Source organism: Gallus gallus, chromosome 11, assembly GCF_016699485.2.
Source record: "Gallus gallus isolate bGalGal1 chromosome 11, bGalGal1.mat.broiler.GRCg7b, whole genome shotgun sequence".
Classification (NCBI taxonomy): Eukaryota; Metazoa; Chordata; class Aves; order Galliformes; family Phasianidae; genus Gallus; species Gallus gallus.
The window spans coordinates 5,482,043-5,495,204 of NC_052542.1; the positions used below are offsets into that span (position 1 = coordinate 5,482,043).

A 13,162-nucleotide genomic window follows, 5' to 3' on the forward strand; every position below is an offset into this window, starting at 1 on the left:
GCCCCTGGTTGTTCTCACCAGCCTTTGAGCTGTCTTTGAGACAGTATTTCAATTGACTTTTCTGCATATAGAAAGAAATAATTTTCTGTGACATAAAGTATAAGACATCTAAGAACATCTGGCAACTAGCCCTTCAATTTGAAAACACGATGAACAATCAGCAAGCTGATTCAGTGCTTCTGCTCATTTTCTTCTTCCATATTTCAGAAAAAATAAACTGGTACATACCACACATGCAGAAAAATATTAGATGAGGTTCTTTAGGCTGTGATTTTAGAGAAATGCAGACTAGCTGATGCATGGGTCTCTGGCAGAAAACCTGTAGATCTTGTAGCTTAGTGTACACCTTTGAAAAGGCATGCATCTGAGATGCATGAGCATCTCACAGATTTACTTTCTGCACAGGAGAGTTCTGAGATGTGTACACAACAGGAGAATTGCATGGTCCTGTCTACCATCTCTCTCAGGATTTGTCAGTATGTCATTGTCCACAGCCAACTCATTCTGTGCAGTTTTTGAATAAACTTCATCCCTGCTTCCCCTCGCCCTCCTGTCCAGGTGCAGAATTTGTATACAGCCTCCTGGCCCTGAGGCAGAAATGCTCCCTGGCGAGTTATCCTGACACTGTAGTACATCCTGCCCTGAGTTTTAACATCACTAGAGACATTTTTCCCCCAAAGGAAATAACGACTTTCAGTAACACAGCTTGTTGTGAGATCTTGTTGGAAATCCAAACATGTGGCACTTTACGAGTGTCAGCAGATTTTTTTAGTCTTGTGTGGCAATACGTGCTGTGTATTAGATGTTGGAATCTGACCCTTCGGCTCTGCCGCAGTGGTGTCCCAGGAAAACCATGTAGAGTTGCCTCTCTCTCTTTTCTGTTTACTTTCTTTTCTTGAATATACTACAAAATTGTTTACCTATAAAGCAATCTACATGTGTTCTATCTGTTTGTCAGGATCTGAAATCCTGCCTTTTATCTAATCAATCAATTTTATTCTGTATTTTTCTTGGAAACCATTCATGCTTTTATGGAATTCTAGACTAACTCTGAACTAGAGGTACAAAGTACTAAGTAAGAGTCTGAGGAAGGTCATAAATTTATTTTCTCTCTCCCCCACAGTCTTGTAATAATTAGTATTTTTCAAGAAAGACCCAAATTGTAAAATCCAATTTCAGTACCTGCGTTCTATCTAACTGGAACTGAGAGCAATAGCAATCATGAAAAAACAGACTTTACATTCATCCTTGAAAAAATGAAGTAGAGTTTCTGGTTATTAGCATTAAGAACAGCATAAATAACACTGAGCACACTGCTACGTAATGTTCAAGTACAAAATAATCTTGTAACAGACTGCCTTGTCTGAAACTTGGGCTTGGCATGTTTAGCATGTTTTACAACATCAGTTTCTATTACAGCTGTTGGCACCAACCTGCAACATGATTGAGAGGTTTTGATGACCTCAGCTTCTGCAGTTTGTTAAGTCTTCCAAACAGATAAAGAGCCTCTGTCAAGTAGCTCGCTCCCAACATCTGCTTTACCTGTATATTGTTATGGTCTAGTATAATTGTAGTGTGAATTTTAAGTGTCTGTCTGTGAGGGAAGAGAGAAAGCTGCTATTCCATGGCTGAAAAGAAAGAGAAAAAGACAAGAGACAACCACTGAATACAGAGTGAGTGGCCAGAAAAGCAGTCTTTCAGTAGTCACTGTTGGTAGAGACATATGTGATGAAGGATAAAACTTGAAAACTCAAAAGCTTTATTTTTTCCAAGTTAGATGAAACTCCTTGGCTTGATATGGGAATCCATGTTGAATGGTCGTTAAACTGATGATTTAATCTAGGTTGAACTTTGAGTGAAATCAGCTTTTCCATTGGTGTTTCAAAAGATTTGCTCAGGCAAGGAGGCTTTGGCACAATGGGAAAAGAATAGCAAAACAATGCTAAGGAGCTCTAGAGATCCCCAAAACCCTATTGAGGCAGATGTGTATGGTAACTGTTGAATCACAGCCTGAACCACCAATTGAGCATCTGGAGAAAGAATCCAGTCAGCCCTGGGAGCACAGGTGAAGGCAACTCAACTGTGTGACCAGAAGGGGTGGTTCCTGGCTGTACCTCTCTTAGACCTCATTTAAGGGCTGACTGCCACTGGGGAAGGTGCTCTGGTTGGAGATCCCTCCCTTATGGAGTTTTCTTTGCGAGCCTAGATCTTCAGGGATGGGTGAGCACTTTCCTTTTTTCTTCGTAACACCTTTCTATCGATTGCACTTGTTCCCTTGTCATTGCATCTCCTGTAACACCATTCCATTGTGCTGATCTTTCTGACTGTTACACAGATGTAAGTGAAACTTATCACATTGGGAAGTTCCTTTTCCATACACATTTGTTGCTTGGAAGTGGCAACTCCTAACTCTGCCCCTTAAAATCAGATATTATCTCCAGTGGACAGGAAAGAGTTCAGAGACTGAACGTTCCCTCTTTCTTTTGGAGGTTCTAATATAGCACATAATGCCTTTTATACTTCCGTACGAGCCAACAGGAGAAAACCACCTGAAGTCAACAGCAAGAACTTCATAAAGCCTGTAGACTGTACACTTGGATGGAGTCAAAAGCCAGTGAAAATTTACTATGGCCTCCAACTTTGTGTGGCAATCTGTGGCAACCATGTACGTGAAAGTTGTGTACAGAATGTCATGTCTGCCTTGGAGAAAGTCCAGCTGCCTTAGATGTTGGCTCTAGGAGGCTATGATAAATGTGTCATCCTGTCAAGTGTAGGAATGACTATAAAACACAGGTATATAAACTGTGGCTAGAGCTGAGTCTTTAATAAGACTTTGCCTTTCCTATTCATCTGAAGACTTAATGTTTTTGTGTGCTTAAATCCAAATGGTTGGGAAATCTATGACTTTGGGTATCAGTACCAGCATTCAAAACACAGTGTAGTCTTCTGAATGGGTCACATTCTAGAGATCATATATAAAAATGCAGCCTGCTATTTTCTTACAGAGCTGAAAGAAGGGTCAGATTATTCTGAGTCATGACATGAAAAGCTCTATTTACTCTTAATTTAGGAATTTGTTATGTAGTATTTAGGATTATTCTGTCACCATCAAGAAAATGCTGGCACAGGCCACAGAAATAACAGCCTGCTTGGCTTGATCTCAGTCTGGAGGAGTTTGTAGGGATGCCAGCAACTCAATCACATCAGAAATCGTAGCAGATAAAGTACTGAAAAGTAACATGTAAACAGTAAGTAAATACATGAGTAAGTGAAAAATGAAGTTGTTGGCTGTCTTTCTGTGGATGCAGGAGAACTTGCAATAAGATGGAGCTACAACTAGAATTCTCATTTATTTACTGCATTAGAAAAGCTAATGATATTCAAATCCACCTGCACTATCTGTCTGCTTTAAGATGCCTCAAGAATTACCATTATGGAAAATGATGAAAAAAGCAGTTCTTCCAGCCAATATTTTATTTGTGATTTGTGAAGTTAGGTCCAGATCAGAAGCTAATGGGATTTATTTTCTTTCTGATGTCTTTGAATCTAGTTTTTAACTTGGACAAATTCATGAAAAGTTGAGAAGTATGTTTATTCCAGTCTTGAAAATATTTCACTTTTTCTTCTAAATCTGCCCTTTTCTGTTTGGAGGAAAGGTGCAGGCCATGTTTCAATGTCGGGGACCATCTGCCAACACTAGCATTAAAAAAAAGTTAATTATGAATGGTGTCTTCCCATGCTAATCATTTGTTGTAAAGGAGTTTTTAGCTTGTTTGTAATGGCTATAGCCTAAGGGTGCACACTGTATAAATTGTCCGCTTACAGGATATAGAACACTTCTTAATAGGCCTCAGATGATTAGGAGAAGGGAAAGAAATTAAAAAGGCCATTTCCCTTTAGGTATGCAAATGGATTGCAGAACAATAGATGAAGATATGATAGATCATGATAAAACAACCTCTTTTCTTTTACCTTAAATTATGTACTAGGCAAGTAGCAAGCTTCATCATGTGTCAGCTGAAATGTGAATTGTTTCATAATTGAAACAATGCCGTTGCCACATAGTTCATGCTAAATCTCAAGATAAACTAACACTTTTTGTGTCCTAAAGCAGTTTGGGATTTTGCTGCCTGATTCTGTCTTAGCAGTGGTTACATTATGACCTTAGTTTAATTTAACTCTGCCTACTTTAGCCTCTTCGAGCATCCTGCTCAAATAGTAGATTTATACTCGATTTTCCTCTAGAGTTATAGCTGACATGTGTGCATCTCCTAAACAGCTAATATTTTACTGCCTGTTTGAAAGTAGCTCAGTGTCTTTAAACAATTAAGTGAGCAGCAGGGGCCCCATCCTAGTAGACTGTCACCCTCTTACACATAAGTGTATTCTTTCCCATACGTTCACACATGTACACATCTGTGCAGGTCAAGCATCTGCTATTTCCTTGCAAATCTGAATATTCTGGAAAGACATTCATGTTTTCTGGTACTGAAGTAACCTGACTATCTTAATAGTCAAAAGCTGTTCGTAGGGAATTGAAAGGTGAGAGGTGATAGATAATATTGCCTTTAACAATTGCTCTTCAATGGCAAATAGAGCTTTTTGGGATCTAAATCAGTACAGAAGTCAGAAGTGGGTGCTTAACAACTTTGAAAATTACCCACCTGCCACCCTGATGAAGCAAGGCCCTTGAAACATGTTAAAGTATGGTGGAATAGCTTGCAAAAGCTCTCCAGTGCTAACAGTAGGGCAGTCCAAAGTGAAGTTTCCCCTGCAGCATCTAATTTAAGGGCTGGTTCTGACAGCCACTCTGCTGTGCTGCCAGTGTTCAGGAGACAGGATGCTGAAAATCAGCAGGTGGGGCTTAAAATCTTGGGATTTTTTTTTTTTTTTAAACTGCAAACCATTTGAAATCCATTTGTTCTAATGTATAAGTATTTGGATTTAGGATTGTCCTCACAAATATGATGTATCAAGATTATCAGGGATTAGGACCTCAAATCCAGTTTGAGTCAAATTTTTTTTATAATAAAACCTGTAATTCTCCCATAATAAGAACAGCACCTGAGTTTGTTCTAATGCTATCAGATTTGAAAACTACCTTCTATTTTAATTGCCTGCATTTTACTGTGTTTCAGTACAACAGCACAGAAACAGAGAGAAAGTCTGCAATTGAGCCAGGGGAGGTTAATGAGTGCTGAAAACACTGAACTATTTGTTACAGTCATGAGAAACTTAGCTGCACATGAGAAACAGTGGCATTTTAGAGTGTCTCGCAAAATAAATCAAGATTTAGGAAGCAATCGGGTCTGCATTTTATAGAAAAATATTTTGTTTTCTATATTATAAGTGACCAAACAAGGAAGTGAAGAATTCCCCAAGTCTGTGAGCTGTTTTTGTCTCTGTGGCACGCTTTCTGACAATTCAATCTCCCTTATTTTCTGAACTCAGCCTTTCAGTAGAGAAGAAATTTACTTGTAGGTACACATATCCTCTGATCCAGGCTTGGGATATTAAGTGGAGGAGTGATCTTCCTCCTGCTTGGTGACTGCTGATGGTTATAATAGATCACTCTGGTCAAGTTAAGGCTGCCAGATCTGCCTTTAGCTCCTTGCAGTAGGCAGTTATTATCTCAATCAGATGCAAGGCAGAAAAGCACTGGGGGAGAAGGTAAGAAGAATTTTATGTTTCAGTCATCTGGGGCTTCTAAGAGCTGTAAATTGGGATTTAGAATGATATTGCTGTTCTTTCATTTATTTCACCAAGTAACAAGGGAAACAGCACTTTGAATGTAGTACTAATGAATAAATAATGCACTCATTGAAAGCTGATGTCGGAGAGGGAGAAATATATCCAGTATTTTTTAGAGGCCCCGTAGCTCTGTTAATGTACAGGGTCAGTGAGACGAGCCATGTGGAGCCACATGTGGAGCTGGTGTGGCCCCAACTGCCTGCTCAAGCCAACAGGGAAGCAGGGGCATTTCTTCCATGTCTGTGCTGTGATCCTAGGCTCCTCATGTGATGTTAAACATTCTGCAAATAAGAGAGATGAAAAAAAGAGAGTGTTAGCTTAATTACTGTTTGAATCTGTAATTCCTTTTATTTAGCCTCTACCCACTGTGTGCCTATGGACTTGGACATGGCTAAGGTTTGAATATTTTGAAACAGCAGTCCAGGTACTTTAAAGCCTTCCTATACCAACGTCACTGATGATCACAGAACACATCACTTTAGTGTTTTCTGTTCTCTTAATAATTTCTCCTAACGTCATTGTGTGTTTTTATTTGCAGTGTTTTCTCATCAGTCACTCCACATAGGATTGTGTGAAAACGCTTACAACTCTCCCTTAATTGCTCAGTAGACCTTTTTGCAGGGGTTCTTTCTTGGTCAATTAAGTCAAGAAAGAACTTTTCTGTGCATCTCCAAAATATACTGTTGCTGATTACTTTTCACAATAATTTAGTAATATGGTTAGAATCTATGTGATGTGCATCATTGCCCCCTTTGATGTACCGTGCTTAGTAGAATTTATAAAGTAGTAGAAGCTGTGATGTGATCCCTATGAATATCTGTGCTGTTTTGGAGAAGGAGTACCTTCCATAAACATGAGCTTGTCAAATATGTGGATTATAAAGTCTTGATCAATACTGAGATCAGATCAGTAAGATCTTATCAGAAATCAATAAGCCATGCATAACGTGCATTTTAAGATTAGTCCTGCTTAGGAGGTCACCTGCTGGAATCAGTGGATCTGTATGGATGAAGGCATTTCTGAGATCTCTACCATCATTCAGACATAAAAATATATTTTTGACTGGATGTGTAATAGACTATTAAATTTTATAAAATGAATATTTGCAGTTAGCATCAACAAATATATTTCATTTCATTTGATGTTTGTGTTTTTCCTGGTTCTTAACTATTAGATAGATGAAAAGCTTTGAATCCAGTTTGAAATATGGTATTATATATCCCACATTAGGTATCTTTGAAATAGCATGTGTGGGTGTTTATGACATTTTTGAAGATTGATGATTGACATTTACTCCCATAAAAAGTAGTAATATGAAGAATTGCGTGTTCCAAGAATATTGGGAACATTTCTTACTTTGATTTCTATTCCTTCACTTCTGAAACCTGAAAAACAATTTTATTTTTTAAGAATAGGAAAATATGAACAAAAAGACACTCTATTAGGCTAATCTACTGTTTTTTATTTGACTGCACAATCTAAAAAATCAGCTCATAATCTGCCTCCTAATGTCACACAGTGTTTTTTCAGGTCTTGATGACTGTAAAGTCAGTACTGCATGAACATTCCTATTCCACAAAACCTGAGGAAGACAAAGCAACTAGACAAGCAATGTGAGGAAAAGGGCAATTTTGTGAGGCAAATTCTTTCCACAATGAGTGTGGAAAAAAAAAAAAAAACAGCGTTATTAGAAGTAAAATTGAACAAAGCTTCAATTTCCGACTGCACTTCAACATGCCTGGAATAAATGTCAGCAGAATTCTGGACTCTAAGGAAGTCATGCTAACTCCTCTCTCTGCTTTAATGCATACAAAAATTCAAGCAAAGTTAAACCCTGTATTATTTTCCTCTGTGCTTCTGGTTGTGGCACAATCAACTCTCTTTTTTGTACTCTGATCGTTATACCAGAAAGAAGAGGGATTAGCACATCTGCCATCTTGGACTTCTTAGGGCAGAGTTTGGCCTGTTTAGGAGACTGGATGACAGAGTCCCTTGGGAGGCAGTCCTGCAGGAGTGCCAGAATGATATCCTGAAGTACAGGAGCAGGCCTGAAGATGAGCTGGTGGGGAAGAAGGCAGGCGTGGCTGAACAGAGAGATTTGGCTAGAATTCAGGGAGAAAGAGACTTTCTGACCCTTGTGAGAAGGGACAGGCCACTGCAGAGGTGTTGTGAGAAAATGAGAAGGACTAAAGCCCAGCTGGAGCTTAATCTGACTATTGTGCTAAAGACAATAAGAAACGTTTTTTGGAATACATTAACCACAAAAGGGGGAGTGCCGGGGTGGGCCACGTAGCAGATCATCTTGAGTGCCATCCTGTGGCACATACAGGACAACCAGGTGTACAGGCCCTGTCAGTGTGGGCTTATTAGAAGCAGGTCCTGCCTGAATAACCTGATCTATGATGAGGTGACCTGCTTAGTGGATGAGAGAGAGGCTGTGGATGCTCTCTAGCTAGACTTCAGTAAAATTTTTGGTACTGTTTCCCACATCATTCTTTTGAAGAAACTGGCTGTTTGTGGCTTAGGTGGGTGTATGCTCCACTGGGTAAAAAGCTGAGTGGTCAAGCCCAAGGAGCTGTGATAGATAGCGTTAAATCCAGCTGGCCAGCTGTGTCCTGCAATGTTGAGTACTGCGGCCAGTTCTCTTTAATATCTTTATAAACAATCTGGAAGAGGTGATAGAGTGCCCTCAGGAAGTTTGCACATGGTACCCAGTTATGCAGCTGTGTCAGTCTGCAGAGGGGCCTGTGTGGACCCAGCTGTGGGGCCAAGGCCTGCTGTGTGGGGCTTGGTGGGATAAGCGCTGGCTCCCGAGCAGTGTCACAACTGATGTGAAGCACCACAGGCTGTGGGAAGAGGGGCTGGAAAACTGCCTGATGGAATAGAACCTGGAGGTATTGGGTCTATAGCTGACTCAATATGAGGTGACCAAGAAGGCCAGACAGCATTGTGGCCTATAACAGAGATAGCATGTCCAGCAGGCATAGGCCCAGATTGTTCCCTTGTGAGGCCGCACCTTGATTACTGTGTTCAATTTTAGGCTTCTCACTACAAGAAAGGCATTGAGGCATTGGAGCTTGACCAAATGAGGGCAACAAAGCTGGTAAAGAGTCTGGAAAATGAGTCTTATGAGTGGCGGCTGAGGTAGCTAGGGTTATTTAGTCCAGAGAAAAGGAAGCTCAGGACAGTCACTGCCCTACCTCAAAGGAGGCCATGGTGCAGTGGAGGTCAGTCTCTTATCCAAAGAAACACATGATAGAACAAAAGGAAATGTCCAATCTAAATTTCCTCTGGCACAGATTGAGGACATTAGGGGAAAAAAAAATATTCACTGAAAGGATTGTAAAGTGTTAGAATGTGCTTCCCAGGCAAGCAGTTAAGTCACATCCCTTGGAGGTATTACAAAGATGTGTAGGTGTGGTGCTTGGGGACATGGATTAGTGGTAGACTTGGCACTGCTAGGTTGATGGTTGGACTTAATGATCTTAGAGGTCTTTTCCAACCTAAATGATTCTATGATTCTATATAATGATAAAGTATATTATTCTCATGATATCACATAAGATTAGAATCTTAAAATGATTTTTTTCTTTCATTTTCTTTTTTGTGGCCAATGTTTTATATGTACTTTGTCATTTTGGAAAGTTTTATCTATGCTAACTGAGAAAATATTGGAGGACTGTCTAAAGGATCAAAGCAAAAACTAATAATGACAAGTGCATAGGATTATTTTTACCCATTCCAGAATTTTTACAGGTGAAATGAGTTCTTATCACAAAATTAAAATTTCAGTTTCCCCAATGTTTAGACTAAGACTTTTTGTTTATTCTTCAAGTTTCCAGTGGATTAAGCTGGCTTCGTTATAATGCAGTTGTAAATTTTATCTTGCCAGTTCAGGTCATTTTTTTGCTATAGATGGCTTTTATTAGCTAGTATTAAATCATATGATTAAAAAGTAACTGTAGAACATAAGAAAAAAAATGCTAAATCAAGTGTTCTTGTGTATTAAAATAAGTTCCTTTCTTATGAGTATTTCTGCTATAAAGTAGATGATGGCCATCTTTGTTTCACTAAAGTACACAATACAACATTGCCAGTACCTAAGGAGGATACACTTTGAAGAAGATCGGTTTATGATACAACAGAGTTTAGGGATGTAGGATTCCCTTTTATTTAGACAGTGAATATATAACGGAGACATAGCTATCTGCAAACTGTTTCTGTTCAACACACTGATAAATTGTTCAGTTGGTGAAAGTAATCATAGTTCCTTCAAAATACCTTATATCAGTTTTGAATCTGGATACTTCTGCCTCTGCCCTTTCAGGTAAAATGCTTACACTGCAATGGACCAGTTTCTATTCAGCTGATAAGAGTGGGATTGTAATGTTCACCCTCATCAAAAGCACTTTGATAACAAGAAAAAGGGATCCTCTAGGGTCAAAAATGTATTATTGTCATAAAAAAACCAGATATTTTTCTGTTGTTTTAAAGGACAAATTATGACTGGAAGGATGCATTCATGTAGAGAAGTAAAAGGTAAGATCTACTTTATGTATTTGTCTTTATAAATTTAATCTTTTCATGTTCAAAATGCTGGGAGGAGGAATATTACAGAAAAAGTATATTTTTAAGGCTTACTAAGTCTTATTTCTCTGTTGTCTTGGACATACATACTTGCTAATTAGAAGGAAGTTATATAAAAATCCCTCATCAGATGTCATGCAAATAACATACAAGCTGTGCAAAAATTGAATTTTTCTATTCATTTCTTAATAATGTAATGGTATATCTTGCAGTCTGCAACCCTTTGTGCTCACTTTATGAAATAAAAAGTAATATATATTTCAGTGTTACCAGTATTGAATTTTGTGAACAGCAAAATACTTCTGCTAGCTCCTAAATGACAGCTCTATGTGTTTTAATCGAAAAAAATATGGTGATCTGTTGAAAGACTGCTAAATAACTTGTGAAAAATTCAGTAACTGGCATGCTTTCTGAAGTCTTTCCTCCGCCATCATAGTATGAATCACACAGCAATCTTGCAACAGCATACCACACATAGCATATACCTTTACATTCCAGTAGAGTGACAAATGTGGTATTTTGCAGTGTGTTGAAAGAGTGGTGATGCAGGAATAAGTAGGAGTAGGAAGTACACAGGAGTTATAAAGATCTCTTTGACAATGATCCCTAAAAAGGAATCAGCTAAGGAAATTCAGTTTGTCACCATTTAGTGCTTGAGATAATGGAAGCAAAAATACACATCATTTCAAACCCTCTGGCATATTGTACTTTTTTGACATGCTTGAACAGGACACAATCTAACCTTGTTTCTGTGTTTGAATACTGGGGGTCATTTTGCATATATTATTGCAAACAAAAGCCAGTATAAGATTTCTTCTTGGAAAGGTTTCTCACTGATGAGGCTCAAACTCTGCACTTTTTCCCATCTGGTTCTGTGACCTGTTTGCAAATTTATTGATGTAAAATACCTCAAAGCACAGTAAAAAGTTGTCAGGAAAAGTATAACCTTGGATACAATTCCACTGTTTCTCATGTAGGACAGCTGCTTTAAGAGGCTGTTGTCAGTTTTGCGTCTCCCCCCCACCAGCACTTCACAACAGCTTTTGAACCTGGATCATTTCACTGACCTACTTTCTGGTATGATTTCATAACTAATGGGAGTGGTGTAACTTGAAATGAAATCGATTGTGGCAGGTTTCATTTGTGAACCTGAACTGAAGTGTGCTCACACTGATCATTTTAGTTAGTTTCCACTGAGAGCATAAATAAATTGGGGTGTCAGAGCTGTTTCTGCAGACAGTGTCTGACCTTTGGTTGATGCATGGAGCATCTACCTATAGATGCAACATGCTTTACCTTATGCACGCTGATCTTTAGTTGATTAACTTTTTGAAGTCCTCTTGAGTACCAATACTAAATGTGTTCTGAACATTTAGGTGTTTTGTAGTAGACATAAATATACATATCATTAGATGCTCCCAGCTTAACTTCTTAAACTGTTTTACTTGATAAAGTAGGCTTAGCATGCTTTGAAATGAGTTTTAATGAAAGAGTGTTTAGGACTTTGCATGTATTCAAATTAAAACCAGTTTGAAATTTGATCAGAAATGAAGTGTATTGCTGATGCAGATCTAGAATCTATTTTATTTAGTGGTTAAGTCAACTTTGGTGGTTCACTGGCTCCGAGGTCACAGAACCCCCATTTGCTGTACTGCTACGGCTTTTTGTGAGGCTACTTCTGTAGGTTTCAGCACAGCAAAGAGGATTATCTGCAGCACAGAAACAGAAATGACCACTCAGAGCCTAGAAGGAAATACAAGAATGTCTGTGCTGTACTGTCAGAGAAAAATGTCAGGTAATTACTCCTTGAGCAACACCAGGATTTCATTTAACTGATTATTAAGACAGCAGATATTTTTGAGCTTGTTTCTCAACCATCTCTTTCTTCTAAAGGGCAAGTTTATTGGCAGATTTGCTAATAAATTTAAACAGCCTTTCTGCTGTTCTATAGATTAGCCATGACTACAGGGAAACTATGACCTGAACCAGTGTCCAAGTGTGTGGTTTTTGTGGATCATGAGTGTGTGAACTGAGTACTTAAAAAATATTTGTGTGAGAGAGATATGGAAGAGATACAGTTGGAAGGTCTCCAGGGGAGTTTTGAAGCTTTGTGCACAAAGCATTAAGGAGTCTGCTTCAGAGAAGTCACCCTCAGATGCAGCGTGACCAGTGCACAATTGTGCCTGTACTGTGTCAGCTGTACGTGGAGTAGTTTGAGGGTTTTGCTTTTGGGATTACAGTTTAGGGGAGGAGGATGCTGCTAAGAAGGTTCCAGTTCACCTGTGTGTCTCACTGTTAGTACATAATGAGCTAAAGTATGTTGTGACTGTTTAATTTTCCTCTAAAATAAGAGACCCAAATCCTAGAGTCTCCTAGAAGTCAGAAAACACGTTAGTAACTTTTAGTGGCTTTTATGATCATTCTTTGTAGTGAAATGAAGCAAACAAAACATTTTTCTTCTTTTCCAGTTCAAATGTTTTGGCATCAACCTGTATAAGTAATTTGTAAACTGTGCCAAATGATTTCTTGCAAACTGTTCTTTTTTTTTCATTAAACAGTGCATGCATACATGTATGCACTGTTGTACCTTGGCTTTCAAGCATCTTCTGTTTGTTTAAAGGAAAAGGACATGCACCTTGAAAGTCAGTTGTCAAACAAAGTGCTTGAATTCCAGCTGAGCCAGATTCCCAAAAGAGCAATTGTTGCCAGTTCGTATTATGGAAAAGCCTAATACCTACACACTGTTCTGTGGAGCCTTGTTCACACACTTCAGCAGCCTGAATTAATTCTCATGTTAGAGTCAATCAGCTTGAGAGTTTTCCTG

At 38.7% G+C, this 13,162-nt stretch overlaps 1 long non-coding RNA gene across 8 annotated transcripts in view; it reads left to right on the plus strand.

The window, feature by feature from the left end:
- The window catches only part of LOC100858601, a 126,831-nt gene that overhangs the window by 45,830 nt on the left and 67,839 nt on the right, over nt 1–13,162 (plus strand). For all 8 annotated transcript variants that reach the window (XR_005862883.2, XR_006931240.1, XR_005862884.2 and 5 more), the window contains one exon: nt 10,246–10,290. This is a non-coding gene — a long non-coding RNA (uncharacterized LOC100858601). The remainder of the gene's footprint in view (nt 1–10,245; nt 10,291–13,162) is intronic.